This window comes from Zootermopsis nevadensis, unplaced genomic scaffold (assembly GCF_977971745.1).
Source record: "Zootermopsis nevadensis isolate Lab colony 2312 unplaced genomic scaffold, Znev_1.0 Znev_ptg000061l, whole genome shotgun sequence".
NCBI lineage: Eukaryota > Metazoa > Arthropoda > Insecta > Blattodea > Termopsidae > Zootermopsis > Zootermopsis nevadensis.
Genome location: NW_028259192.1, coordinates 9,516,002 through 9,542,494, shown reverse-complemented (window position 1 = coordinate 9,542,494; position 26,493 = coordinate 9,516,002). Strand labels below are relative to the sequence as shown.

Genomic DNA, 26,493 nt, shown 5'->3' with positions numbered 1-26,493 from the left:
AGAGGAGTATTCCTTAACCAGCTGAGCGAACTGAAACCTTCTCAAGGACTCTGCCCCATGAGTTAATTATTTATTTAAACTAGCTAAATTCAGGGTTTTAGTCAAAAGTAAATGGCGGTCAAAGTGTGTGAATTTGAATCACCCTGTGGACGAGTTTGTGACTACCGACAGTACCCTCGCCAGCTGCAGCATAGGCTCAACTTACGCCATTCTATAAATTGTTAAAACGTTCCAATTCGTAATGTCTTCGCGCACTTCTATCCCGTAAAATACGCATACATTTGTAGCAAATAATGAGAAATTAAAACATTTTGAAAAAGATGCCTCTTAATGAATATGATCTGGAACAAATTAACGGCCGAATCTGGAAAATGACTGGCTTGGCTACAGTCTCGACAGTGGGGCGGGGGGTCGATCTTCTCATCAGTACACACAACGTAGAAACCAGTTCCAGAACCCACATTAACCTCCTGTACATCGGGTAGAGCTGCCTCTTTAACCAGGGGTCTGGATTTGACAAGTGACCTCTATATAGGTGTCGAGATTAAAAATACGTGAACCTCCAACTGCACTCTCTTAGCATTCACAGAGTACACGTGTGTAGCAATAAACTCCAGTATCGATATCGGTACACAAATCTCTATAAAGGAAAGGTTGAAAATCGCTAAAACTAATCCCCGTCGGTTATCTGGATATTGAACTAATTCAATCGACTTGTTATCGAAGTTCACTTCCTTAATATCAATTTGAATATTACCTCCCGGCTTCTGGTCCTCGAAGATTCCCTTTCTAATAGTCCCCCCCCCCCCCAAACAAATTAACTAACTCACTCCCTGGTAGCAGAACCCACAGGTCCAACACCAACAACACCAAAGCCCGCCACCGGACACGATCCTGAGCCAATTCCATCCATTTACCTTCCTCAATGCCCACCTCCCTAAGATTCTTCTTGATATTATCCTCCCATCTCCTTCTTGGTCTGCCCAGTGGTCGTGATTGTATTATATCCGGTTTTTACTCGACGAACCAGTTAGTGACTATACAACGTAACAACTGTGGAAGAGGCTCACTATGGACTTGTGTACAGTGGCACATCAACATATCTGGGATATAAATCTTACTATTTCCACTTTTTTTAAAGTTCTGTCCTAGAACTTGCTAGTAGGAACTAACGTCGTAAGGCCTGAGATTCAATACCCAATTTCCGAGTCAAGAATCGAAGTTGGACACTCACAATACGATACAAGCGTGTCAAGAGCGCAGTTCGGAAGTTCGTGATAATAGTGTGGTTATAAAATGTGTCGCTTCCTACCTAATTAAATACGACGAAAATTCAAACCAGTAACCAGAAATCCTGACTTTAATGTTTTACAGAACATATAAAAATAATTCATGCCTCAAAGTGTTATGTGTGCGTTATGAAATTGTAACATTCGCTAATCTAAGCTACGGCACAAAACACTCTTTTGGGATACAATGCGTTATCTAATCTTCACACAAAAACAAACACGCTTAAATGATAGCGTCACGGAGTATTTACCTGCGCGGAGGAAGGCGAAATCGAGTCACGAGGCCTAAAGAAAAGGTATCGAGACAGAATTCATATCTCAGATAAATCACACTGCTCAAAAGCGCGACTACGAGGCTGGTATGAAAGTGTGTTTGTATGCCCAGGCGTGTTAAATCTCATTTCACTGCTTCGACCAATGACTGTCGGCGTTTAACGTCGACGTAGTTTCGTCAGCTGCTGATTTTGTCCGATAGCATAACCCAACGCGTGTGCATTACATTTGACCATGAAATGTGAAAGACTTGTCAGCTGGTACAAATCCCATTTGAAGAAGCAACAGTGAGCCAAGAAAAAATTTACAAGTAAATCTTTAATTAAAAAGATGCTAGTATTTGGTTCACAGGCGCTTCAATAACATGGTCATTCGCGCCAGTCGGAAACGAGCATCATGAACGACCTTCAACCAGTACGATCCTTAAACCGATACCTCGAATGCGTGATTCAATGTGAAACAACAGAAGAGAACTATTCGTGACATAACTAAGAGGTATAAGTATTTGGCAATTTTAACTGAAGATTTGGGAAAATGTATCAATTCGGTAAAGATCGTTTCACAACTGAAAACATGGCAGCAGAAGAAAATCACTTGTGGCTTCTAACTTACTTGATGACAGTTCTTAAAATAACAAAACATTAAACAGATTAGAGACCAAACACTACTAGATGTTCAATATAAAAAAGTGGCAAGAAAACTAACCAAAGACTGGAGGTAGCTCACCGCGGCCAACACATCTCTCTCGGGCACGTACGAATACGCCATGACAATGATATATGCACGCAACACAACGAAAAACAAGCTATGCAGCCGAGCGAACATGTCAGGTCGTCGAGAGGGAATCGATGAACGAAAACGTACGATAACGCGATGTAAACATTCGTGTAGTATTTGAGATTCTCACGGCAATGAGTACGAAGATGGATGTCTTCTGGGTTGCCTTCAACACTCCACTATCTGGACGCTCATCGCCCTGATGATGGACACTCAGCTTTAACAGTAATAAACTTAGTGCTCGGGGCAGACGACATGGATGGAAATTCTAACCTTACTCAGATGTTTCAGCTCCATATTTCAACTTAGAAATGGTACTTCCGTCGTTTGCCTGGTCAGCTTTTCCTCTTCTGCCTTTTGTTAAATCATCTTTTATCCGTCTTTCCATTTGATGGAACCATTTCGTTTGATATTCAGATATTTTGCCTATTACGTTAAATAATTTAGATCGTGGCCGAGTGCTTGCTTTCTGATATGGTATTCTTTTCCTGTTACCTGAAAAAGTTCTTAGGGACCACATTTCAGTCGTTTCAACACCGATGCCTTGCTGTTTAATGTCCGTACAGCAATACTGAACGAGCCATTACTTTATGAAGTTTTACGACACTCTTTTTTTTGCCTTATCATTTCTCGTTCATTTAATAGCATCGCACATATAACGAAAATTGCGTAGCTTCATACCACAATGATTAAAGTGGTTAAGATTAATGTTACATGCGAGGTGTCGTACTTAAATGTACTGACACGCTCAACACGTCTGACATTCAACAAAATTTTGGCTTACTTTGTTAATATGTAACACAAATAAGTAGCTGCAATTTAAAAAAGAATCTGTAGCTGAAGAACAGATACGAACTTGACAACAGGGGTTAGGACTGTGTTTTGTTAGGGGATGGGATTTTGCTCTTGGCCACAACTTTCTGATCAGCTCTTGTGTCCACCACCAAACTATTCAATTGGTAGGTCTAATAAGAGCTCTTCCTCTGGAGTAAATCTGCTAGAGCGGGAAGCTGACCATTGACCTCAATTAGTGTACAGGTTAAATATGCGACGTACACTTTCAGTTCCCCATACACCCTCACAACATCGATTAAGTACATGGCAAATTTCCCTTTACTTATTCCACCCATAAATACTTACACGCTGCCAACTGTTTTAAATTTTGACTTTATGAAATGTATTCACTGAACACAAAGAAAAAGTCGACCAGTACAGCACTGAACTTCTGGTACTTGTATACTGTGGTAGATAGTAACTATTTACTCAATGATATAAAATAAATTTTAAGGAAAGGAACACAAACTATGAAGACCGGTAAGTTATAAAGTCTCAGTTCTTGAAAATACAGGGGTTCTTCACACATACAGTGGGTCAGTAAAGTCATGTTGGTATGACGTGGTTCGTAACCACACATGCTACAAACATGACGAAAAGCAATCGAAGGTCACCTCTGTACTCAATGAGGTTCAACGCGCTTAAGTACAGTTTGCTGCAATGAACACATCTAACCGACACTCCTCCACTACTTCCCACACATGATCTTGAAGAACTAAACAGCTTCCCTAACATGTTGCCCATAAGGTACGTACCGTGAAGAAACGATGTGCCAACACACTACAGTTATACTCTCCCAGTATACAAATCTTAAAATCCTTTAAACCGTTCTCCAGTTATTACACGAGTATCGACGGGCAAAGCGATATTAATGGGGGTTCCGCAAGGGAACGAACGCCCCTGAAAAGGGTCCATTACACACACCCTCTCGTGTGTCAATACACATCATACATTAACCTTCAGGGATTCACGCTGATATTTGATGAACACGTGCAACATACTCCTACGTTATTTCTGAGGACACGCCCGGAAACTGAACGTGGCTACAAAGCTGAAAAATATGCTCTGTAGAAATGATTCATCGCCGTTTAACTCACTGATGGCATATTCATCGAAAAGTCTCTTGTAGGGATCGTCTGGTTACAGCAGTTTCCCTGCAGCCTGAACATTTAAAAACTGCTATTTTCTCTGTCGACTGCTGGTTCATTCATCTTCCTGGCATTTCTAACCCTCCAACAATGATTTTACGGGCAGATAGTATATAAAATTAATTTCCTTTGACAATAACAGGCGTATTTTATTTTGAGTAGTAAAGACCTAGAGAAAGCTCGTTATATTAAATACAGCTGATGGCATAAGGAGTTTAATTTCATACAATAAGTTTTCATCCAGTGTTACAACATTCCACAATAGTTTTGTTGCAAATGAGATCGTAGCTTTGTCTGCCTGAATGCATATGCGAAGTTCTGACAGTGAATTAAATCTTGTGCTAATCTTCCTCTTCTTTTAAATCTTATTATTGCATAACGTTATTCAAATACATCTCACTCTTTTTTATTATTTTACTGCATCTTAAATATTACCTGCTAACGAACTGAATCTGACTGTGGTGATGATTTCAATCATGACATCGTGAAAAATGATAAAGTCAAAACATTAATGCTTCAAAGCTGAGTGGTAACTATATGAACCATGTATTTTAAGGCTCAGTAGCTAAATTATTCTCCCACAGAGTACATAAAAGAGTTTAGTATGCTTCTCAGAATAAACAGCATTTAATAACTTATTTTTGTAATGGAGACATGTGAGAAAAAACTATGTCCAAGTTAGTAACCCATCAGAAGACAGGCAGGCAAATCCTTTGAAACTATGACAAAGTTAAAATATTTCAATTATTTATTATTAGTGTGCTGCATCAACAGCCAGAATATTTGGGAACAACAATAACAAATCAAAATGATATTCACGAGGAAATTAGGTGGAGACTAAATTTCGGAAATGCTTGCTACTTCTCAGTTCAAAATATTTTATCTTCCCCTCTGATTTCTAAGAACCTGAAGATTAAAATACACAAAACAATAATTTTGCCTGTTGTTTTGTATGGGTGTGAAACATGGTCTCCCACTGTGAAGGAGGAACACAGATTGCAGGTGTTTGAGAATAGGGTGTTGAGAAGGATATTTGGGCCTAGGAGAGAAGACGATGGGGCATCGAGAAAACTGCATAATGATGAGCTTAAAAATTTGTACTCCTCCCTCAATATTGTCAAGGTGATTAAGTCGAGAAGAATGAGATGGGTGGGACATGTGGCGAGCATGGATAGGGCAAGAGGTGTGGACCAGGTATTGGTCGGGAAGCCTGAGGGAAAGAGACCACTGGGAGACCTAGACGTGGATGGGAGGACAATCTTAGGCGGGATCTATGGGAGATAGGAGTTGAAGGCGACTGGATTTTGTTGGCCCAGGACAGGGACTGGTGGAGGGCTTAGGTTAATTCGGTGATGAACCTTTGGGTTCCCTAAGCCATCTAGTTAGTTCAACATTTATTGTTTTTCTTGCAGTAGGAACTGAATTCTTAAATATTAGTGAGTTTCAGGTCCAAAGGGTTAATGGTAAAGTAACCTAAATCACGCTATGACCAATTCCTTCCACAGCCTTTCTATTCCATCATTCTATAGTCTTCCTATCATTCAACACTAAAAATATCAGCATTTGAAAGCCTCACAAAATAAACCAAGAACAGAAGAGGACAAGAAATTAATGCAGAATGTAGAATGCGGACACGTGGAGGACATCTTTGCTTGGTGTGAAGAAAATTTAATTGCTGAATGCATGTTGGGTGTGGTTAAAGAAATGTATAAGAATCGTATTCTGCAGCTGGTGATACAAACTGATTAGCAACAGACATGGCACAACAAAATTGCCAAGGTACCCACCCACAGCATTAATCTGTATAGGTCCAAATCCTTAAATAATTAATGAATTATATTTTTAAGTAGTATGAATAATTTAAAGTATAACCTGACAGCATCAAAGTATCTTGCACACCAAACCCGGGAAGTACGAACTGAATGACTGTGGTGATGCCATGCGGTGCTTGTAGGATGCAACCAACAAGACTGTGACAGTCAACATCTTCACCACCTTGAGCAACTCAAACATGAGTAAAATTCACATTCTTCAATCTACTCAAAGCATGTAAATCAGTCAGATAACTGGTTAACTTATGACTTTATAATATGATGCTTAAAACTCACATACACTGAATAACTCAGAAAATCATTCTCAAACTGGTTCCTGAGCAATTTTAACCTGATGAAAGTGCAAACATCAGGCTTCAAAGACTGACATTTTTCTTCAATCACAGTTCTGTTGTGCTCTGCAGACACAGTCTACAGGAGGGTGTTACCGCAAATGTTGTATTACTGAACGACAAGAGAATGACATAGTATACAAAATACACATCAAAAGTGCCTTCTGAATTTTAACATCTTGTCAGACGTGTGGTAACAGTGCCTTCTACTAACTTCCTTCCAGGTTAGAAATTATTCGTCTGACTGAATCCCACCATCCAGTCCTATTAGCCGTTCCTCGGACAGCAGTCTCCATGTCGGTGTGGAGGAGTTGCTTTAAGGTGTCAATCCAACATCTCGTTCACTAGGCATCCAGTGCACTCTCAACATTCTCCTCCAGCACCACATCTCAAATGCATCTACTCTGTGACGGTCAGCCACGCGCATAGTCAACATTTTGGCTGCATAGATAAATACGGAGAAGACATGTCTGAACTCGATTGATCTAAATGTTGTGCGTTATGATTTTATCTTTCCACATAAGTGTAAGCTGGGGTATGGCGGATCTACTCAGTTGTAAGCGTCAAATATTTTGGCTTCGCAGCATCCCTTATTGTTAATTAGGGTGCCTAATAAATGAAGTGGTCAATGACATCGTACTTGCTGATTGAATATTTGTCGGGAAAATTGTCATTCTCACAGTCAACTATCATTGTTTTGGTCTTTTAGACATTAATTTCTAAATCACATTCCAAACTAACTCACTCAAGCCTCTCCATTAGCTGTATTAATCCTTTTTGCTGTGTGTGAGGGTATTACCGCAAATGTTGTATTACTGAATGACAAGACAATTACTAGCGGAGAATAACATAGTATACAAAATACACATTAAAAGTGCTTTCTGAATTTTAATACTGTAGTCAGATTTTCGCATCCATGGTGATAATTCCTGTCTCCCAGGAGTGATAAAATATCAGTTTGGGAAAAGTTACATAGTCAGTAGACTCAAAACATTTACAGCAAGAACATAAAATGTTACTAATATCCAACATGTAACTAAGAGTATCCATCAGTATCATTAGATTAAATATGTATTTAAAACATTCAAACTATGGCACAGAGCAAGACATCCTGCATTTCAAAAAATAAATGCTGGTTTTTGACTTATAAAGTCAACTGGACATTCTTGTGCTACTTTACATATCATTGCCAAAGCACTTTCTTACATCAACCTATGTTTTACCTAGTATTCATAACATGGAATAATTTTTTGAGATAATTCTTCTAACAGAAACAAGATATTCACTCCAAAGAATGTTAAATTAATGGCTGGTTCTGAACTTAGAAAACCACTTAGAAATCTATTTAAGCGATTGGAAATTTTGGTTCTTCCATGTGAATGAACTTCTTTGTAAATAAACAAGAAAAATCTCTAACTAATTCTGCTATTCACAGTGGCATAACAAGAAATATGAATAAGCATCACAGACCAATTGCCAGCCTCTCATGTTTTCAGAGGAGTGCATATTATGCAGGCAGAAAAATTTTCACAAGTTTACCATCCAGTCTCAAAATTCTTACAAATAAAAAAGCACAATTTAAAGTGACATTAACACAATAAATCTCACTCATTTTACTCCGTTAATGAACTTTTAATATTTACAAATAAGTCATAATATACACTACGGTTTTCTTGTATTATATGATATAAATACTTAGTATAATTTATCTACTGTATATGTAAACATATTACTACTATGTGTGAACCGTTTATCATTTGCATACCATACATTATTAACTTTACTAAATTATAGATTAAGAGATAAAGGTTCTTCTCTGTTATTAACATATTAAAACGTAATGTAAGTTACAATACCAAGTCTTTAATATGACGATGTAATAATCCTTTCAAATTCCTAATAAAATAAACCTACAATTACTAAGAAATATGAGTATGATATGAATCAGCGCCATGAACAGTAATATACACACAAATAGTCTGTAAAAATGAACATACCTTTTACACAAACGATGAAGCCGACGTTACGTTGGTTCAGAAGAGTGCTGACACAACTTTATGCTATATAACTTGTTAGGATACTAATATAATTGAAATTAATGAACAAGGAACGAACACTTTGCCCCCTGCGGATTATATACATAACACCTACCACAGAGTAACGAACAGCTGACAATCTAGAGCGCCATTTTACATCAATTACAATGGTATGACATATAGTCTCCAGATGTCAGGCGTATACAGTGAGTAACTTTCCCCAGCAAGGAAAAGTTATGCAGTTCCGACACAGATGGCACACGTCTACGTAGACGTTGCTCTCTGTATAGTATTACACTTGTATTGATTTATAATTTATTTACTTATGAATTATTTTTGTCATTACAATAATAACAGACAGTTATTTATCTCAGCATATTGTAACTGAAATAGGGGAGGTACAATTCCTCAAATTCTTTATTCTGCCACTAGATGGAGTTGATACAGTACTAACAGGTAATAGACAGTTCGGATTTGAGATGGAGCCACCAAGAATTTTACTCAGCGACGGTGTGACTCGCGTTTAGTGAGAAAAGGCACAGGTTGAAATTTCAACTGGGGGGACCGGCAATTTTAACTGAGGTTTTCTTCAGATATTTCAGGCAGGTGGGACATGTAGCACACACGTCACAGAGGAAATATAATTAATTACATTATTCTGTAAACGTGATGGGAATGGAAAATTTGGGGACTTGGCGTGGGCTTAAACAGAACAATATTAGAATACATCTTTTTCGAAGTTGTGGACTGAATTCCTCTTGTTCATGGTATTTTCCAGCTATGGCTTCTGGTGAACACGTTGAATTTTGGTGTTCCATGAAAGAAGGAACATTTTCCGACAAGATAAGTGACTATCAGCTTCTCATGGACTGTGCTGAATACAATTATTTAATTAAATTAGCCCCTGTATTTTAAATCGGTACATCTTGTTTAAAGCTACATAACACCTGCAGATTATTGAGTTTCTCAATACCACAAAGATTAGAACATTGACAGTTCGAAGGTCGTTCACCCATTGGTCAGGTCATATAGTGGGACTTCTGGCAGGTAGGAACAGGTACACTCGGTTTAGAAATTTCAGTAACACTTCATGTCCGAATTTCGTTTGTTTTACCAGCTATAGCGAAATTTTCTTACTTTTTTATTATATTTAGACAAATATCAAAATAAAGTGTCACCTTCGCCTCTTTTAAAATTCATATCTGTATTCACCACCACGTTCCAATTGCTTTCGTCACTATCCAACTTCTGCAGCTAAAACAGCGTTGTTGAATAACCGTAGAACTAATGCATGCCGTAGCCATATTATTGCAAATGCGTCTTTTTTGCGTTGTGTGACGGCCTCTCAGGGTTAGTTAGAGCATAACAACACTAGTGTGACTTTTCCGTGCAGGGGAGACTTGGTGGTGGGGGCAAATTGCAGCGCAGTCTATATTCGAAGTCAGTGTTTCGTGAACTAAGCGTATTATATCTCCATTCTCTTTACGATCCACTCCCTCCCCCCCCTCTCACCCTCTCCGTTATTTTCCAGCATCAAATAAAACCAGATCGAGTTTATAATTGAAAAACACATTGGCAAATCCTACTATGTGCTTCACTTGTCCACATTGTACTGAAATGTCATTAAAATGAACAAATTTCAAGCTAAACATGGTCTAATTGATTCGAGGATTTTAATTACGGTTTTGCTAAATAACGTTGGGAATTAGGGGCCTCCCACTGCACGGGGAGGGGAGGGGGAGTCCACTGTCCGTAAAATGAGAGACGGAACACAATCAGTATAGGGAGTTCAACAAAATGGATGCTTTTGCAGTGTGAATTGCTGTTCAACTTCTTTTATATTAATAAGAAATTCATTTAACGGATTAAGAATTTGGCAGTATTTATTGGTGTTTACCGCACCATTTATTGTCATGTCGATTTGCTACTTGCATAAAATAAAGTACATTACACTTCTTCCATGTTGTCTATTTCCTACTTCAGATTCTGCATCGTATTGTCGATTACCTAATGTATTTCTTGTAATGAGATGTGACCTGTTTACAATCTACGCTTATTAATTTTTTTATACAAAAATCTGCTGCATATTTTACAGCAGTCTATGCAATACCTATAAGGAAAATTAATTTTGTTTACATTATTTAAGCAGCGATGTGTTTGTTACCATTTCTGTTTCGTATTTAGGAGGTATCAGATTAGAATCTCGACTCAGAGGCCTTCTATCGTGGTAGAAGTTAATTTAAAAATTTCCAAAATCTTTGCAGATAGGGGCTGGGATAATGCCTTAAGCGGTCACAACCGCTTTATTCCATATCATTTAGTGCCCTAAGCCTATAAGGTATGACGCTGACAAAGTGCCGATAAATAAACCAAGAAGCCTAAAGGATTCGCCCTCATATGTGTTATTAACTCTGTCAGTTGATAATTGAGTGTCGAATGAAAAATATAAGCGTGGGGCGGCAAAGGAATGTTCCCCCGTCATTTGACTGGAAATCATCGAGAATCTGCAGTCTCACGTTTTAGACGATGATAGTGGTAAGTCCTCCCGAAAAGATGGTAACTACTGACAAGCATATACAGCAACATAACCCAGAAGACAACACCTAGATCTTCATCATCATAAAAATTTCAAATCTCATATGTGTATATTTCATATAAGTGAGGTCCTGCATACAAAATTGGATTTAAATTTCTGTTATTCTGACTTGTGTTTTCTTGTCGACCTTCTGTTTCGCCCGAAATGATGGTTTGTATCAGACTACGACCGCTTCCTTTCAAATTCTTTTCGATTCATTATACACAAATCATTCTATCTTTCGACACCATGGATCTTGGAGGCCAAGGCTCGACTTCGGGCTGTTGTGCCATAGAAAGAAGAAAAATAAATCAGAATAAGGGATTGTGCACCTTGCTTTTTTTTCTAAGTTTCGTGCGATAGAAGTGTTCTAGCAGATAGGTACAGATATCTCTAATAGCTAGCGGGCAGGAGATCGGTATACATGACTGGCATTTTGTGGATTGAACTGAGATCAAGAACTGTGATGATAACCTCAGTCTTTAAAAGAATCCATCGTCATCAAACTGTATTCATTAACGATGATATTTACCTTATTATGACTTGTAATGTAGGCCTAATTAACTCTTAAAACTTTTATATATTTCACGGATCAGATCCTCTGGCTTGTTACGATTCAGAATTGTGTACGATTATTTTGAATGTACGATAGGGCCCCGTGGACGAAGTATCTGTAGGCCTGCACCTACAATGAATAATGAAAACAGGAAATCGCCTCGAGCGGGCCATCCAATCCGTAATTCTATTGTTCGATGGGGGAACAAAAATATACAAAACAGCATCCTGCTAATTTTATCGGCTTCCTAGAATTTAAATTTGAACTTGAACTATTTAAGTGTTAAAACTAATCACACTAGCGATTACCTGGATGTCCTTAGCTCCGGGTTGATATCAATAGAGAACATGTAGAATAGGCCTAAGAGGATTTTACAGCTTTCCTGTGTATTTAAGACGTATTTTATAACCTTTTGTTGTATCATCAAAGCCTCTGATAAATTAGATCATAGCCTACGTGTTTTATAACGAGGTACGTGTGGATTTCCTTGGGAGATGAAAACTGAGGATAAATGCGACAAAAGGAATGTAATAGACCTTAGAAATATTTGGAATAAATGAGACAGTTGACCCAAACTTTGCGTCTTTTAGAGTCCGTAATTGTCTGTGAAGTTGGCAACATTTCCGTAAAGAAAATGTCCAAGTGGCGCCAAACAAATCTGCCAATCTAGATATTTCGGTGTAGAAAGTGGTTCCAATTTGGACTAGAACGCTCCCAGCCATCGGTACGTTCTTGCCCCACTGACCAGTTACAAATCAACTGAGGAAGAATCCGTTCCACGAGAAAACCAGACATCCAGTCAGAACGGAAGACATCGAGAAGTTCGAAGTATCGTGGCCGATTGTAATTTGGAGCTTCCATTTTGGGACGACTGCTAACAAGATGTCTGCATCCAGATACTGTGCGCAGGTTAAGCTATTTCTGCTGTGCCGTGTTTTCTGTTGAAATCCAGCAATTTTAGACAACGAAGATGTCGTGACTTCATACAACTTGAGCAGAATTTACTTCCATACATTCTTAATCAACATTTGTATCTATTTTCATTTATGCGAATGATAATCAATCTAGGTGCAAAAGTAAATATTACGGTTTTAATAGTTATGCATTACAAAATAAAAAAGTGTTTTGTTATTGATTCTTTTGTCAAAACGTGCTTTGTAACAAAACATAAACCGAAAATTGTACTTCAGTAGTTGGTACGACTGTTTACTCTGGATCTTCCGAGGTCCGCCCTCGGCCAAGAGGTTGTCTCGCCTGACTTTGAATTTTAAATAGGCCTCGTTACTCTGCGTTGGCACATATAACGGATAAAACCCGTCACATTCCACTTTTTTTTCGAATTAGCGATATAACTTTTTGGGGTTTTTAAACAATCGATTGACTAAGTAAACATTACTGAGAAACTACAATGAGAATAGCAAAAGCAATTAGTTGTTTTGTGTGGGAAATTTTATTTTTAACATAATATTTGCTGTTGTCATGAAGAAGATTTTGGAACACCGTGTATTCACATGACGCAGCCACAGCTGATTGCTATCATAGTCTCGGCTTACCATTGGAGCAGACAGAGCGCGCTGTGATGCAAACAAGGAGGGGCAACTAGAATAGATATAAAACGATAGGCTTAATCTGGCCATCATATTTATTTCATAGTACAATCGGTTTTCTCGTTGGTCGCTGAGCATTTTAAAATAAGGCTGTAATTATGTACTGAATATCAGAGTAACCTTCCCTACACGCCGCAACTTAACCAAATTATATGGATAATTTGCCGTAATATGTATCAGGTTTAAAACAAACAATTTAGTATAAGCCTCCCATAATAAAGACCCTACGTTTGAATCAGTCAGAATGTGACAAACGTGACAGGTTACCTTTAACTTCTTTGGTTTATCAGCAGCGAAAGTTATAGGGGTTCGAATTCCGTGTTGTTGTACTAATAACGTTTTGGTGTTTTTTCTCATCATTCAGTTCCTTGAATAATCAGAAAATAGATTAGTTTGCTGTAGGATTAAACGCGCTACGCTTGAATTCGTGAGATATCAGTTTCGAATTTTCTCCTGTATTTTGTCGTTTCCCTCAGGACTTCATAAAGGCTGGTACTGTACCAGAGAAACCATCACCTGTTTCTTCCATCCATGATCATAAAGTTTACTAGTCTAATTCGATGTTATAATAGAAAGTGGGGCAAGATGGGAGATTTGGTAAAGTGACGAAATAATGCCATTACAATAAATGAAAATTGAGCTGTTTTGTATCGCGACAGTCACCCGAGACAAACACGTAGTTTCTCGCAGAAATAACATCGGTCTAAGACTTTGCAAGAAATATATTTGGTTTGCAGCCCGGACGCGACTTAAAGTTTTTAAATTTTTGCTCGTATTTCTCATAGTTGCTGAGAGAAACACGAGTTACAGTAGCATGATTTGACCTGTCTATAGTGCCGGCTGCTCAGGTGGTTAGGAAACAGTACAATCTGGGCAGAACAGAGATTTTAATTTATTCACTTAGGAAATTGAATTTCGAGCGGGGTTGAAAAATGACCATTAATTAATTAATTAAAAATGTAGTACTGTTTTTAATTCCAACGACAGATAATCCGTAATATATTTCTACTCTCCATTATATAGTATAATACATTCGAATAATGACTTAAGAGCTTTACTTACAGAGAGATTTTTAATGTCACAGCCCAAGTGATTATACGTTTTAAATAGGATTATAGCTTACGTATTACAATGGGCTTGCAGTAAACGTCCAATAGAAACGGAACTGTTGCAAGATTAGTCTTTTTATTGTGTTTACGATTATTACATATTTCTGTGGAACACTTCAGAACTATACCTGTTTTACTTTTATAGAAATATTTTTCTTACCAGTCGGTACTCAGGTCGGGTTAGTTCAGTAAAATGACTGGTTACGGGCTTGACGGCAGGGACTCGTTTTTCGGCACGGTCAGGAAATTTTCTCTTCGCCACCGGGTCGTGGTAATCTTTGACGTCTTCCCTAGTCCATCCAATATTAATCAATGTCTCCTTCTTCTCCGGGATAAAGCAGTCGGACCGTAAAGTTATCCACTTACCTATTTCCAGTGCCAAGGTTGTGTCTCAGACCTTCACCTTACGACCTCGGTCTTAAAGGCGTGAGAAAATTTATCTTCCCATACCCAACAGAAAAAAACAAAATTGTTTATTCACAAACTGTGAGTTACAAACTAAGAACTACACAGAGTATACTTGTACATAAATTAATACAAGCAGTTAACAGGCATATGAATAAATACCGACAGTTAAAGCAAGAATGAAATACCGTCCAGCGCCGGGTTCTCTGCGCCCCAGTTTTCAGCCAGAAAGAAGAATCACAATTTGGGCTGAAATTAACAGTAAGAACGTGAAACGTGCCATCACGCGGCAGAGACTGACTCACGCTCGTCCCCGTGTAACTTAAGAAAATAACACAAGACCAGGACGCGCTCTGGCGGGAAAATAACGAAGGTTGGAAACAGGTTGACCGGTTGCCAGAGAAGGAAAAGTCACACGCTCAAGACAAGGTACTGGCAACTTAGTTAGGCCTACGTTCTTGTGGCTTAAAAGTACGAATAGTACAAATTTCTTTTGGATAAAACTCATCATGAATGAAGATGGCTGTCTTCTGTGTTGTTGTGCTTCGTAGTCTGGTGCCTCCATCATCAGGGAAATCGCCCTGATGACGGAGGCAGTATGACCTCTGAAACGTTGTTAAACATCTACCAGACTACACAGCGCAACAACCCAGAAGACAGAAATCTTCATACTAAGAATCGCCCTGATGACGGAGGCAGTATGACCTCTGAAACGTTGTTAAACATCTACCAGACTACACAGCGCAACAACCCAGAAGACAGAAATCTTCATACTAAGAATCGCCCTGATGACGGAGGCAGTATGACCTCTGAAACGTTGTTAAACATCTACCAGACTACACAGCGCAACAACCCAGAAGACAGAAATCTTCATACTAAGAATCGCCCTGATGACGGAGGCAGTATGACCTCTGAAACGTTGTTAAACATCTACCAGACTACACAGCGCAACAACCCAGAAGACAGAAATCTTCATACTAAGAATCGCCCTGATGACGGAGGCAGTATGACTTCTGAAACGTTGTTAAACATCTACCAGACTACACAGCGCAACAACCCAGAAGACAGAAATCTTCATACTCATCGCCCTGATGACGGAGGCAGTATGACCTCTGAAACGTTGTTAAACATCTACCAGACTACACAGCGCAACAACCCAGAAGACAGAAATCTTCATACTAAGAATCGCCCTGATGACGGAGGCAGTATGACCTCTGAAACGTTGTTAAACATCTACCAGACTACACAGCGCAACAACCCAGAAGACAGAAATCTTCATACTAAGAATCGCCCTGATGACGGAGGCAGTATGACTTCTGAAACGTTGTTAAACATCTACCAGACTACACAGCGCAACAACCCAGAAGACAGAAATCTTCATACTCATCGCCCTGATGACGGAGGCAGTATGACCTCTGAAACGTTGTTAAACATCTACCAGACTACACAGCGCAACAACCCAGAAGACAGAAATCTTCATACTAAGAATCGCCCTGATGACGGAGGCAGTATGACCTCTGAAACGTTGTTAAACATCTACCAGACTACACAGCGCAACAACCCAGAAGACAGAAATCTTCATACTAAGAATCGCCCTGATGACGGAGGCAGTATGACCTCTGAAACGTTGTTAAACATCTACCAGACTACACAGCGCAACAACCCAGAAGACAGAAATCTTCATACTAAGAATCGCCCTGATGACGGAGGCAGTATGACTTCTGAAACGTTGTTAAACATCTACCAGACTACACAGCGCAACAACCCAGAAGACAGAAATCTTCATACTCATCGCCCTGATGACGGAGGCAGTATGACCTCTGAAACGTTGTTAAACATCTACCAGACTACACAGCGCAACAACCCAGAAGACAGAAATCTTCATACTAAGAATCGCCCTGATGACGGAGGCAGTATGACCTCTGAAACGTTGTTAAACATCTACCAGACTACACAGCGCAACAACCCAGAAGACAGAAATCTTCATACTAAGAATCGCCCTGATGACGGAGGCAGTATGACTTCTGAAACGTTGTTAAACATCTACCAGACTACACAGCGCAACAACCCAGAAGACAGAAATCTTCATACTCATCGCCCTGATGACGGAGGCAGTATGACCTCTGAAACGTTGTTAAACATCTACCAGACTACACAGCGCAACAACCCGGAAGACAGAAATCTTCATACTAAGAATCGCCCTGATGACGGAGGCAGTATGACCTCTGAAACGTTGTTAAACATCGACCAGACTACACAGCGCAACAAACCAGAAGACAGAAATCTTCATACTCACAGCTGTGAAAACCTCATCGCCCTGATGATGGAGGCTGTATGACCTCTGAAACGTTGGCGAACATCGACCAGACTACACGGCGCAACAACCCAGAAGACAGAAATCTTTTTTTTATTTGTTGAATCGGGCATCCAATATAGTGATTGGCTACGGAGTAGACAATTGGAATTAGATTCCCTGCATGGAGGTATTTTTCTCTTAACCACTACGTGTAGATTGACTCAGAGATTTATCTAGTCCCACGGAATATATAAACGGGGACAATTTTGCATTTACCTTTTGCTTAACATATGTGAATAAATCACTTGACTATGACATGTCTACTCTTAGAGGGAGATTTTTCTTCCGAGCAGGAAGTTATTTGATAAATACTGGCTGAACATTGGTCAACAAATGGTTGAAACAAATGAGGTTGCAAGTCGCGGGCCGCCATTAAGACCCGTATTAGCGTCCACTTAGCCACAGTTTGTTCGTATCAGCAACACAATCACCTCACCCCATGACATCACAAGTTCTTGTTTGATCGGATTACAACTGGTGGTAGGATCCCTGAAGCTTATAAATGGAAGTAATAAGTCCTGGCTGAGGATAGATTTCCAGTCGGTTGGCTTTTGCCCATGTTTTTCAAAGCCGAGATCATTATTTTGGTTGCGCAACTCAATCACGGCTCTCTAGAAACTACCACGTGCTTGTATAGGACTGAACAAAAACATTGGGGCTTTCTGAATTAGAAATATGTTCATTTTTCACACGTCATAAACGAGTGGCCCATGTGACGTAAGAAGACCTGTGTCGTGTCCTATCGCGAGATCTGAAACAATACAACTCAACAACGATACTCGGCATGTTATAGGGTTTTCGTCGTTGGAAAATTCCTGAAAGTAATTTTTATTTCAATTTTTTTCTTTTTTCTTTTCAAGTGTTTTAGAGTATGATAAAATAACACGTAAATTACTCATTTCAGTCGTTTTGTTTCAAATTTAGGTAACATACTCTATTAAGATTATAAGCAATGTTGTTATTTAAGTAGTGTGTGTGTTTGAGATAAGCTGTAAGAATGTGGGTTCTAAGATAACCAGTGGTAGAGGTTAAAATTGATCATTTTCAGAATGTTGCTTAACAGACAATCAAAAATAATTTATTTATTTTTTATTCTTATCCGACTTACTCATAAAGATAATTTTATGATATTTTAATATTAATATAAATAATATTTATCAAACGTATGTTTTTACTGATAGTAACTAAAAATAAACATTCTTGTTAGTTTTCGTTCTTAATTCCGACTTGGCGATTAGGACAAGAAGAGTATTGTGCCACGTTCGAAGACTATCCAGGCTTGTCAATTCTTCCTTGCACTAACTAAATGACCTTCTATAGTTGTACAAAGTTTCATTTCATAATATTAAATCTAATGCTATAAAGAGATGTAACTGGTGAAACTTGGGGATGTGTTTCTGCCAAGATACATTTTAAATTTTACTAATTTTCATCGAACGTTTATTTTATATTATCCCGGAAATTTGTCAGATGCCTGAAATATGTTAGATAACACTTTTATTTACTTAGAATTTATATTACAATATCCATTTTAAATGGTTGTTAGATTACAGAAAAGCATTTAAAAGGTTGAGAGTGTGAAAAGTGCATATGCCTCCACCTACAAATAAAACGTACCTTCCGGTCTTATTGTTACACAACAATGGCAACCCTTGGATCCCGTTGTTGTGCTACAGCGATTTCCAACAATGGGACCAGAAGCTCGCATTGTTGCAAAGAACGGGACAGAGAGTGAGACGAATGGGCCCATAATGTGTTCTTCGCTCACGTTAGAGCGTAAAGAACGCCTAATAAACTGACATGGACCCATGGATTTTCATGATCACCTGAAATAGCATTGTAACCGCTTCCTACCCAGTCCAACATAATTCCAATAGAACGACAACCTTCATGTTAATGTGTGTCGGGTAACACGATTCATGATTATGCATATAAGAACCTTTCAAGTTACTCTCTTGTTGGTCTTATTAGCTGGACACTGATTTAAAGAAATCCATTAGGATCTATCGAGATCGGAAAACACTGATTTACATAAACTGGCTATATAGTAGGTACACGTGTTATACATTTCTGTGTCTTGAAATAAATCAAGACGACGACATACGGAACAGTTAATTTGGTGTTTTCAAAATGGCAACGAGCGTTTGTTACTTTTGTGTCTACCCCCCCCCCCCCCCCCCCCCCCAAAATCAGTCCATGATCTTGTACTTATGATACTTTTAAACGTATTTTCTCAATGGAATGCTTGCACTAATTTGTAAAAATTCATTTCTAAGCGGATTTTGTCAGAAGAAAGTTGTCCTCTTATTTCGAATGTCATTCAGTAGTCTACGATTATGGCATTTCAAAACGTTAGTAATGTTATACGAATTAAAGTATAAATCCTTATAGTTGATAATAATCATTACATAGCCTTCTGAATTTATTACTGCGCTGAAATATTAAAATAATCAACGCTTCGGAGGAGTTTTCCGTATTGTTCTTCAGGGTCTAGGCCTACCTTTACTGGTATACTCAGAAGAATTTTACAAATTTCTTTTTTGCCGGAAGTCAGGCGTGTGGAATGTGTTTACTATCTGTCATTGAAAAACACGCTTCACGAAACAAGGTGATTGTTAGACGAAGCTCCGAAACGAGATGCATGTTTTCTGGACGGCAAAAGCCTGGTTGGTAAACCAGACGCTAACTTGTTACGTAATGTATAGCTCGGTCGCTCTCACGTTGTTATAATTATCTCTCTGCCCCTCCAAGTAAATCCCAATAAGCTGTGGGGCGAAGTATTGTGTCCGACTTGGAGGCTCATATCAGACTGCTGCTACTTGCAAGTGCATGGGTCGAGGGCTGTAAGGAGCCACTGGTTGCACTTTCATTGTTGCAGGCAACTTGTTAGTCAGCCAAACAACTGAATGACCGACCAGTCTTTTCACTTCCACGATCACTTGACTGATATCATGATAACATTTGGTTATGGGCAATGGCGGAGCGTGACTTTCAAAAGTGTTAGCCAAAACCCGAGGCGGTGGAAGGAAGTAGTGAAAATATTGGCAATTCAATTTTTAAATCATGTTTAATCTTCCATGATACATAACACTGTTTAACAGCCAAAATATATCGAAGACGAAACTAACCAATTTTTACTAATTTTGAGCTGCTAAACACGAAAATTACATTCATTTTGCATGATTGGTTCGCATTTCGAAGATATTCATACCAAGCTGTTTCGCTCTATTTTCGTAATTTTTAGAATTGAAATGGACTACTTACTTCAGAAACAACCTGTACAAGGGTGGAGAAGTTTTATTACTTTCTGCAGGTCTAGTCAACATCCCTAAGGGATGATTAATAAATTGGTTCTGTTCTGTTTGGCAAACAAGTGTTTTGTGGAGTGCGGATTTTGTATTTCACTTCGTCTTAGAATACTTATGTAGTAAACAGCAAAAACGTCGTTGTGAGTACTTAAATGAGAAATTTGTAACACTAAAATATACAAAATTTCGCATAGATGTGTCAATAATCCTAACAACGTTTGTTATATCCGTGGAGAAGTGACTTTTAATTACAAAAACGAAACTTGGCCCCCATCGTTAAGAAAGCGTACCATCTTTATTTTGGTTGCAAAGTGGGTGGCATGGACAGGGCATATTTGCTGTCTGAAGTGTTCCTCAAATCTACGCGAGTGGTTAAAAGGAAAAATGTAGTCTATGCCCTTCGCTGTGCCCATGGTGTGGCGGGAACCGCATAATCATGTAAACGACTGCTACTTCTGTATGATTCCTTCTGTCATCGGCATAAACAATAAGAAAATACATGCTCTGATCTACCCAAACATCCCCTCAGCCATTCGTCCTATACCCCACAACCATGAACTACCTGTACCTGTCCCTCCTATCTCCTACACACCTGAAGAATTCTCACCATGACCGCCATCAGATGACACCATTCCTAGATCATCGGCATCTCAAGATAAAGAGTTTGTGCCAGAAACTTTACCTTCTACATTTCACAGAGTAACTCAAAGTAAACTGAATGATCTAGTGAGAGATTTAGATTTGCCTAAGCATAAGGCAGAGTTGCTAGGATCGCAACTTAGGCAATGGAATGTACTTGAAGAAAATGTTAAAATATCCTGTTATCGCGTTCGTCAGATTCCTTTACAAAAAATTATAGGGAATTAGTAGACAAATTGTTGAAAGCATACAGTAAAATGGGGTACAATGTCTCTTAAAATGCATTTCCTCCACTCTAACTTGAACTTTTCCCTGATAATCTTGGATCGTTTAGTGATGAACATGGCTAACGATTTCACCAAGATATTTCTACTCTTGAAAGGCGTTATCAGGGGAAATGGAGCGAATCAATGATAGCTGATTACTGCTGGTCGGTGGTAAGAGATGCCCCTGAGGTAAAATACAAAAGAAAGGCCAAAAGACAACGTCTATAAGGTAGGTGAAAATTTTTAAACATTTGCATATCATATGGACGAATTTATTGGTGATATTTTAGAAAGTACAAAATATCTTCAAAACGCGAACTAACTAAGCTTTCTTATTGTCATTTTCGAATTTAGCGGACGAAAATACATAAGAATTGATTAGTTTCATTTCCGATATATACAACTCATTAAAATTTGTTGTCTAGTGTAATCAGAAGTCACAACACGACATAAGTGTACAACGGTTACGCAATTAAAATCATGACTAACGTGGTACAGGGCGTACGTCACACGTCATCACGCAACCATGAACCGTGTTAGCAACTGATGTGTGGCTAACATCTTAGCTCGGATGGTCATGCCTACCGTCCACTCCTGAAACCTACACTCAATCGTGTCTCTTCTAACTGCGCCTGCGCAAACAGACAAGGGCCATAAACCTAAACGAGGCGAGTAATAGGCAGAGCTTCTATATCTAACAATTCATGTGATGTGCTAGTTGGAGCTGATTTACGATGTGTTACGTGATCGTTTCTGCTTTATTTGAGTGCATAGAGTACCAATGAACCAATAAATTAGACTTTTAATTTTTCGTTCTTTCAAAGTGTTGGCCGAACTAACGTGGTTAACGTAACACCCCGCACCTTGATATGAAGCGTTTATAACAAACATTCTTGAGGATAATTTACTTTTCTTTTATGTTATTACTCTTGCTTAGAGGTCTATGTAATATGCGGGATTTTTCGAACACGGCAACGAACCTTTGGGTTCCGTAGAAATCTGGGTTTGTTGATCAGCCGAGGGACTAGTATTTTGTGAAAGCGCCTATTGTAGATCCGAATTTACTAGTTACGTTTTGAATCAGCACAGAGTGAAAAGGTTTATATCATTAACGTCACAAAATAAATTTATAATTTTGTATGATATAACAGGAAATCAGGTCTTGCACTTATAAAGATTAACGCAGAACCAATAATTACTACAGGCTGTCCAAGAATGATTGTCTTCTAAAATGTTGCACCGTATAGTCCAGTAGACGTTAATGGATGTTTCAAAGAAACTTGCTGTCTTTAGAACCTAATGTCTCACTATATCTTGAAGATTGCGAAATAAAACTACAAATAACATGTTCCGAAGTTACTTTGGTGCCTTTTTACACTAGTTACACCGCACCATGTATTTAATATCTGTCACTAGACTTTTGTAGGTTTCACAAGAAACTGCTCGTATATGTTGTAGAGGGGTGAGGATTTTTAGTTATGAAATTAATTCTGAATTAGAACAGACCAGAAAGATTAATCAACAAAAGCTGAAGTGTAATTTTCTCCAGCCTTGCCACAATGAGCGCTTAGGTGTGAACAGTCATCGAAATGCAAGATGTAAACAGTAAGGAACCGGTCCCTTGCAGGAAACATAAGTCAGGTCGTGAGTCTGAGTTCAGAAGGCTGTTTCGTCAATTGTTTTTGAAATGGTAGGCTGCACACAATGACGTAACGGCAGCTGTTAAGTGGGGTTACATTCTACAAGTTGCACTGCTAATTGAGACCCCACACACGTGCTGTGCGACCACACCGCCACGCGTCCAATTGCTGGTAATCAGCATTAATTCGCAGAGGGGAACAGATAGGCCGGTATCCATGTCCTTTGTGTTTTATTTTTACGATTTATGGTTTGAATCAATCAATTTTAACAGGGGTGTGAAACTGTTAACACTTTAAAGAAATTGGTAACTATAGATACCAAATTATTTTACATTTAATAATACTGTATTTTGTTCACAGAATATATTTACGTTTTGTATCATTTCCGAAATAAATAATGGTTACTTAACTGATCAACATTAGCCAACCGATCTTTATAATGGAGACTCGTTGAGTTAAGTAGGGTAGTTTTGAAATAAAAGAAGTTTTCAGGATATTTTATCATTTAATATCCCGATTTTTTAAATGGTTTATTGTTTTGAAGACACATTCATGACTGTAAATGTTTCAAATGTAGCGAAGGGCGTGAAATCCTATTAACAGCGTTACATATATAGGCCGTGTGTGAGTGTATCCAGATTTACGCGGTATTCGCTTTACTGGAAAGCTTTGCAGAAAGCGAAATCGAGTAAACAAACTCATTGTTAAGTAAGTGAGTTCCTGAGTGAACAGTTTTCAACTGTAAACGAGTTTATGTGAAAGTAAAATAAGATTGTAAGATATATGTTGCTTCTTATTTCAAAAAACCAGCTAACGTCGTACAAATTACCGATGGATTCCAAACACATAAATACAAAAATTCCGAAACTGCATGGGTCGGGGTGACTGTACATGTAGTTCAAAATGTGTGAAAGAATAGGCAAGTGTATGATTTGAGGTTTTCACAGCGGTGAGTATGAAGATTTCTGTCCTCTGGGTTGTTGCACTATGTAGTCTGGTAGATGTTTACCAACGTTTCAGAGGTCATACTGCCTCCATCATCAGGGCGATTCATCGCAACGCACAGCGCAACAACCCAGAAGACAGAAATCTTCAATAGGCAAGTGGTTGGATCGTTAGTAGGAGGATGAATCTCCAACTTTTTGCCACCCCTGATTACATCCCTATTCCTTCTCGTAAACATAATCCGATTGTTGCAACCTTGGCAGAAAATTACTAGTGTCTTTTTAAGTATTGTTGTTGGTAGTCTGACTCAGTGGGTTCAACAGTGCAGAGTGAAGTTGAGCGAAAGTAGTTTTATCTCTAGGCTTTGTAATGAGTCTAGGAGCAGAAGTGCGCACACACACAACACACTTTACAGTATAGAAGATGCACTTGGGCAGATCTAATTTAATCCCCATTCTGAGCTTTTAACTGTAGGATATGACAGTACTGAAAAAAATAGGAGTTTGTCTCTCAAAAGGAACCTCAGTGTTACAAATCTAAGAACCGCGACAATCGAACATGTTGATAAGGCTATCAGTGTCCGTAAAATGTATGTGCACTTTAACTTGTTTATACTTGATTAGTTGACGACCTATTCTGTTGTTTTGATCTATACAGACACTTTCAGCTTCCTGTTATGTTTTTTGTGTATGATTTTTACTTATTACAAAGTATTTTGTGGTCGGTATCCGTGAAACGCCCGGGTTTTGGTGTTGTCGGTGTTGAACCTGCGGGTTTTGCTACTAGGGAGTTAGTTTTTATCCCTGAAACCTTTTTCTGCTTTATGTTTGGTTGTTTCTCCCACATTTGTTGTATCCTCTTCTCTCCTGTAGACTGCAGGAATCTGAATTTGCAGCTCTTTGTTTCTTGTTTTCATATTCTTTAGTTTAATCGTGAACGTGCTTCTCAGCGCTGTTCGTATTCCGAATTGTTTCGAATCTTGCGTATTTTTGAGTATCCCTTGGATTTACGACAGACCCTGATACTACGGTACCCTTCGTGATTTCTGATTGATGTGGTTCTTTTTCTGGCTGTTGCTAAGGGCCTATTTGTGTCTTTTGTGGGTATTCTATCATTGAAAAGGTCCCCGATTATATCCTAACAGATCAAAATATGAAAGATAAGTAGAATCTGTCAGTATAACGAGTCACCTGAAGGCGATAGTAAAACTAGATCCTGAAACGCCGTATGTAATTATTACATAACCTCAGACAATGGGCAATCAGAATGTTGGCGTCACTTGGGAATCCCGCTTAAAAGTAGAAACCTAACGGATTTTCAATGTTCTTCTTCAGTCCATCCAGTTCTGATTTAAATTCGGTGACATCTACTTTCTTCTTGAAAGCATGAACCGATTATAAGACAGTAACTTCCTTGAACATCACAAGGAACTGAGGAAGAATGTCGCTAAGCGCAACCATAAAGAGCAGCTTCCGTGTTGTATGTGGTGACTCTGTTATATCCTGGCGCAGCTATAAAATGCATTAGGACGATATTTGTTTTTCAGTACTTAACTTTCCTTTTTATAAAAACTTGGTTTCCGAAGGAAAGCTGGGTCTACGGAATATTAAGTTATTAATGTGTCGGGCCTACGTGTAAGCCTATCCAGTAGATGTGTGAGGACGATTACACTCGGAATAACACAAAACATTGTTTCAAAAACATCGTGGGAGCTGATGTCGCAATGATCCACAGGCACCTATAACGAGTAATTAAAACTAAAACGGACCCCGAGGTAGCATAAACCGAAGGTTCAGTACCACTGCGTCAGCTCACCTCATTGGATACGATCCTCAGCTACTTTCATGTAACCTCCCATTCTCTCCTCTTAAGTTTTTCCAAGTGGACGTTTCAAACAGTATTCCCCACAAAATACATTTCTTCTCTTTACCACCCTCGTCACATGACAGCTCACCCTATTTTCCTAAATTTAACCTTGATAACAATAGGCCTGCAAAGTGATTCCTTGTTACGTAAGGAGCTGACTTCATACCTTCTAAGAGCAGATACGTTGCTGAGTAGTTTGTGATTAGACACTTGTAATCAATGTTCTTCTCTCAAAGTACTGGGGATACTGGGATACTGGGAACGACCCGTTCTTCAAGTGCCTGAGCACTGCGGGGCCCAACTTTTCGTTGGCTTGATCTATATACATTTTGATAGGACTCCTTGGACGGGGGATTGGCCCGTCACAAGGCCTCTACCTGTACACAGGACAGCACAACACAGAAATACGCGGACAAACATCCATGGCTTGAGTGGGATTCGAACCCACGGTCCCAGCGACCAAGCGGCACAAGCCCCACGCCTCAGACCGCGCGGCCACTGCGGACCCCTCTCTCAAAGTAAGGAACTATATCCATGAATTTGTGACCACTTACGCCAATAAAATAAAATATTAAAACTTGGATTACTTCACGATGTTTTTCAACTCTGTAGGTCGCTGTTTGACGATTGTGTGAAAGATAAATTGTAGATGAAGTAGGATGAGGCGGTGTGGTCAATTCTGCGGAACCATCTCACCATT

The 26,493-nt window shown here is 38.9% G+C and overlaps 1 protein-coding gene across 11 annotated transcripts in view; it reads right to left on the bottom strand.

Moving 5' to 3' along the window:
• Window positions 1–8,679, bottom strand: part of EndoA (SH3 domain containing GRB2 like, endophilin-A) — a 103,060-nt gene extending 94,381 nt beyond the window's left edge. For all 11 annotated transcript variants that reach the window (XM_087340695.1, XM_022080940.2, XM_022080885.2 and 8 more), the window contains exon 1: window positions 8,483–8,679. The gene's annotated coding sequence lies outside the window, so the exon portion shown is untranslated. The remainder of the gene's footprint in view (window positions 1–8,482) is intronic.
• Between the last annotated feature and the right edge of the window lie 17,814 nt (window positions 8,680–26,493).